We start from the raw sequence: 6,000 nt of genomic DNA on the forward strand, positions 1-6,000 counted from the left end.
CTGCAGTTACATCCCTCCATGAAGTCTTAGACCCCTCAACATCAACCATGAGGGCTGGAATCAACTTCTTCTAAACTCCTGTTAATGTTGATATTTTCACCTCCTCCCATGAATCACAAATGCTCTTAATGGCATCTAGGATGGTGAATCCTTTCCAAAATGTTTTCAATTTACTTTGCCCAGATCCATCATAGGAATTGCTATCTATGGCCGCCATAGCTTTACAAAATATATTTCTTAAATAATAGACTTGAAAGTCAAAAGTAGTTCTTGATCCACTGGCTATGGAAAATATTTTGTGTCAGCAGGCATGAAAACAACATTAATCTCCTTGTACATCTCGATCAGAGCTATCGGGTGACTAGGTGCACTATCAATGATCAGTAATTTTTTTTTTTTTTTTTTAAATGGAGACTGAGTCTTGCTGTGTTGCCTAGGCTGGTCTCGAACTCCTGGCCTCAAGTGATTTTCCTGCCTTGGTCTCCTTAAATGTTGCCTGTAATCTAGTGATTACAGGCATGAGCCACTGTGCCCAGCCTGCAATAATCTTTTGATAGGAATCTTTTTTTCTGAGGGGTAGGTGTCAAGAGTGAGCTTAAAATATTCAGCGAACTGTAGGGTAAACAGATATGCTGTCATCCAGGCTTTGTCGTTCCCTTTATGGAAAACAGGCAGAGTAGATTTAGCATATATATATCAATATATATTTTTAAAGAGACAAGATCTCTCTCTGTTGCCCACACTGGAGTGCAGTGGCATGATCATGGCTCACCATAGCCTTGACCTCCCAGGTTCAAGTGATCTTCCTGCCTCAGGCTCCTGAGTAACTGAGACTACATGTGCAACTAATTTTTGTGTTTTTTTGTAGAGATAGGGCTTTACCATGTTGCCCAGGCTGGTCTCAAACTCCTGAGCTCTAGTGATCTACGCAGCTACCTTGGTGTGTCCCAAAGTGTTGGGGGTTACAGGTGTGAGCCAGCATGCCTGTCTAGACAGTTTTTTTTTTTTTTTTTTTTTAAGCACTTTAAATGTATTATCCCACTGCCTTCTGGCATCCAAGGTTTCTGCTGAGAAAATGGCCAATAGTTTATTTATTTATTTATTTATTTATTTTTTTCCAGAGTGATTGGACTTCAGCTGATAGTGTTATTGAGGGTCACTTGCACATTATGAGTTGCTTCTCTCTTGCTGCTGTCAAGATTCTCTGTCTTTCAACAGTTTGATTATAATGTGTCTCAGTGTGAGTCTCTTTGGATTTATTTTACTTGGAGTTTATTGAGATTCTTGGATTTGTAGATTAGTGTCTTTCATCAAATTTGGGAAGTTTTCAGTCATTTCTTCAAATAATCCTTTTGCCCCTTTCTCTATCTCCTCTTTGGGAATTGTAATGCATATGTTGGTCTACTTAATGGTATTCCACAAGTTCCTTTGTCTCTGTCAACTTTTCTTTCTTTTTTTTTTTTTTTGGGATAGAGCCTCACTGTGTTGCCCAGGCTAGAATGCAGTGACACAATCTTGGCTCACTGCAACCTCTGCCTCCCAGGTTCAAGCAATTTTCCTGCCTAAGCCTTCTGAGTAGTTGGGATTACAGGCACTCATCACCATGCCCAGCTAATTTTTGTATTTTTAGCAGAGATGAGATTTTGCCATGTTGGCCAGGCTGTTTTTGAACTCCTGACCTCAAGTGATCCACCCACCTCGACCTCCCAAAGTGCTGGGATTACAGGCATGAGTCACCTCACTTGGCCTATCCACTTTTCTTTATTTTTCTTTATGCTCCTCAGATTTGAAAATTTCAACTGTCCTATTTTCAAGTTCACTGGTTCTTCTGTGTTTGAGCTCCTCTAGTGAATTTTCATTTCAGTTATTGTGTCTTTCAGCTGTAGAATTTCTGTTTAGCTCCTTTTTACAATTTTTGTCCCTTTCTTGGTATTCTAATTTTGTTAATATACCATTTTCCTGATTTCCTTTAGTTTTTTGTCCATGTTTTCTTTTAGCTGTTTGAGCAAATTTAAGATAATTGTTTTAAAGTCTTTGTTTAGTGAGTCTAATGTCTGGGTGTCCTCAGAAATGGTTTCTGCCAATTAATTTTACTCCTTTGAATGTGCCATGTTTTCCTGTTTCTTTGTATGCCTTGTAATTTTTGTAGTTTTGGTTGGAAATTAGACATTTGAAAAAACAGCTAACTCCCCTAGTCTTTGCAGATTGGCTCTATACTGGTACAGTTCTTCAACAATGAGCGAGGCTTGCTTTGAGCCTAGGGATCAGCTGAGGTGAAGGCTTAAGGTCTTTTCAGGGCTTTTCTGACCAAGTGTCTTACCTGGGCATGTGTAACTTCCCAATTTCCCCATATACATGGCTGCTTTTGAATGTCTTATTTCCTAAAGAGTCTCAGTCCAGTTTCTCCTGGGGCCTTAGATGGTCTACTGTATGTATCCACCCATAGTCTTTTACTCCATATGTCAGTGGGTCTGTAGTCTCCTTGCAGCTTTCATGAGCAATGACTACCACTTTTCTGAGACCTGAGGCCAGTCCTTTAGGTAACCCCCATATGTACACAATAATTTGTGAAAAACTTTGCTCTTCTTTCCATTTAAGGGAGGGAACTTGGAATTAGGCTGCTGCCTCTTCCAGACTAAGAGCACTGCCACATCAGGGAGGAGGAGGGGGCAAGGGCAAATAAAAGCACCACAAAACTTTCTCAACATTTTGAAGGTGGGCATTCACTTGGTTACTGTAAACTTTTAACTGTTTTTTTGAGCTCTTACACGTTAGTTCAGCTAATTTCTGGTTGTTTTATGAAGTTTCTGTGGGATAATGAAAGCTTGGATTATCCCACCAAATGGTTGGATTATCCCACCCGACAAATGGTGGCTTTGTCGTCCACCATTTTGCTGACATCACATGAGCATCCATCTTGATAGAAGAAAAGAGCAAATTGGACCTTAAGTAAGTATAAGAAAAGAAATAGAAAGATAAGAGAAGAGGCTGGGCATGGTGGCTCACACCTGTAATCCCAGCACTTTGGGAGGCTGAGGTGGGCAGATCACCGGAGGTCGGGAGTTTGAGACCAGCCTGACCAACATGGAGAAACCCCGTCTCTACTAAAAATACAAAATTAGCTGGGCATGGTGGCGCATGCATGTAATCCCAGCTACTCGGGAGGCTGAGGCAGGAGAATTGCTTGAACCCGGGAGATGGAGGTTGCAATGAGCCAAGATCACGCCATTGCACTCCAGCCTGGGCAACAGGAGTGAAACTCCATCTCAAAAAAAAAAAAAAAAAAAAGACCAGGACTTCAAGACTAGCCTGGGCAACATAGTGAGATCTCATCTCTAAAAAAAATTTAGGGCTGGGCACAGTGGCTCGCACCTGTAATCCAGCACTTTGAGAGGCTGAGGCAGGCAGATCACAAGGTCAGGAGTTTGAGACCAGCCCGACCAACATGGCGAAACCCTATCTCTACTAAAAATACAAAAATTAGCTGGGCATGGTGGCCAGCACCTGTAATCCCAGCTACTTGGGAGGCTGAGGCAGGAGAATTTCTTGAACCCAGGAGGCAGAGGTTGCAGTGAGCTGAGATCGTGCCTTGCATTCCAGCTGGGGCGACAAGAGCAAGACTCTGTCTCAAAAAAAAAAAAAGAAATAATCTATATTTTGATTATTGTGGTGGTTACGTAGGTGAATACATTTATCAAAACTCAGCAAACTATTCATTTAAATGGGCATATTTTATGTAAGTTATACATGAATAAATTTTATTCATAAGTAAAAAAACAGTTTACAGAGGCCACTGCCCTGTCAAAATAGTACATTTGTCTCTATTAATATATTTTGAGTGAAAAAATTTAAAAAGCTTATTCTGTGGATAATTACTTTGTTTTTTCACCTGGTGTGGACATTTAATCTTTGGTGCTTTATGAGAGAAATGAATAAAGTTCTTAGGTAGTTCTGATGAGAGAGATCATGTCTAAGAATACTTCAGGGATGGTTTCATAGAGGAAACCATTTTTAATCTTGGCCTTAATTAATAGATACAGAGAAAGAAAGATAAAAATAAAGAAAATAGCATGGCATTCCAAGCAGAATGAACAATAAAGGAAAACAATACTGCCTTTTGCAAAAATACACTGTTTTTTTTTTTTTTGAGGGACTCTGAGTTTTCATTGTAATATCACATCTCCATATTAAAGACCTAAGTGTAATTTTCGGTCATTAATTATGCACAGATGATTTCTCCCTATGCAGAATGCTGTTTGTGCTTAATCAGGCAATCCTTTAAAAGATACGATCTCTAGGGATTTGCTATTTAAGAAGTGGAATTAGCTACATTACAATTAAATAATTCCTGTTACAGTACCATGTAAAAGTTCATTCATCCATTCAACATTTATTTATTCTGTAAAATATTTATTGAGTGCCCATTATATATTTGGTACTATTCTAGGCAGTAGAGATACACATAAGTCAATATTTATCCCTCATGGGGCCTAATATTATTTTTTTCTTTATTATTACACTTTAAGTTCTAGGGTACATGTGCACAATGTGCAGGTTTGTTACATATGTATACATGTGCCCTGTTGGTTTGCTGCACCCATTAACCCATCACGTCATTTACATTAGGTATTTCTCCTAATGCTATTCCTCCCCCATCCTCCCACTCCAAGACAGGCCCCAGTGTGTGATGTTCCCCGCCCTGTGTCCAAGTGTTCTCATGTTCTATTTCCACCTATGAGTGAGTGAGAACATGCAGTATTTGGTTTTCTGTCCTTGTGATAGTTTGCTGAGAATGATGGTTTACATCTTCATCCATGTTGCTACAGAGGACATGAAGTCATCCTTTTTTATGGCTGTATAGTATTCCATGGTGTATATGTGCCACATTTTCTTAATCCAGTCTGTCATTGATGGACATATGGGTTGGTTCCAAGTCTTTGCTATTGTGAATAGTGCCACAATAAACATTTGTGTGCATGTGTCTTTATAGCAGCATGATTTATAATCCTTTGGGTATATACCCAGTAATGGGATCACTGGGTCAAATGGTATTTCTAGTTCTAGATCCTTGAGGAATCGCCACACTGTCTTCTAAAATGGTTGAACTAGTTTACACTCACACCAACAGTGTAAAAGCATTCCTATTTCTCCACATCCTCTCCAGCACCTGTTGTTTCCTGACTTTTTAATAACTGCCATTCTAACTGGTGTGAGATGGTATCTCACTGTGGTTTTGATTTGTATTTTTCTGATGACCAGTGATGATGAGCATTTTTTCATGTGTCTGTTGGGTGCATAAATGTCTTCTTTTGAAAAGTGTCTGTTCATATCCTTTGCCCACTTTTTGATGGGGTTGATTTTTTCTTGTAAATTTGTTAAAGTTCTTTGTGGATTCTGGATATTAGCCCTTTGTCAGATGGGTAGATTGCAAAATTTTCTATCATTCTGTAGGTTGCCTGTTCACTCTGATGGTGGTTTCTTTTGCTGTGCAGAAGCTCTTTAGTTTAATTAGATCCCATTTGTCTATTTTGGCTTTTGTTGCCATTGCTAATATTCCTAAATTATATTTAATTTCAAACATTCTAAGACATCACTCTGTAATGAATGTAAAACCACTTTTGTTAGAGAGTATGATACCAGTAGTTCTATTTAATCTTCCTTTTAAACAAATATATATTTATTTTAAAACGTGGGTTTTTAATTATTTGGTTAAATTTTCAGCACTGTGTTTAATAATCCGGGATACCAAAAAAAAAAGCCTGAGGAATTTATAGTCTAGATATGGAGAAAATACCTATACATGACATGATTAAAGTACTTTTAAGTAGAGTGTGCAATGAAATTTGAGGTAACAAAATACAGGGTAACTGTGAGGGTGAAATTGTCATGGAGTCACAACAGTCAGGGGACATTTATGACGGAAGAGTGTTGGTGAGATTTTGATTGGTGCTTCCAGGCAGAGGGAGCAAGACAGCAGGCCTGGAAGCAGTGATGAGTGGG

This window comes from Macaca nemestrina, chromosome 7, assembly GCF_043159975.1.
Source record: "Macaca nemestrina isolate mMacNem1 chromosome 7, mMacNem.hap1, whole genome shotgun sequence".
In the NCBI taxonomy this organism is placed as follows: domain Eukaryota; kingdom Metazoa; phylum Chordata; class Mammalia; order Primates; family Cercopithecidae; genus Macaca; species Macaca nemestrina.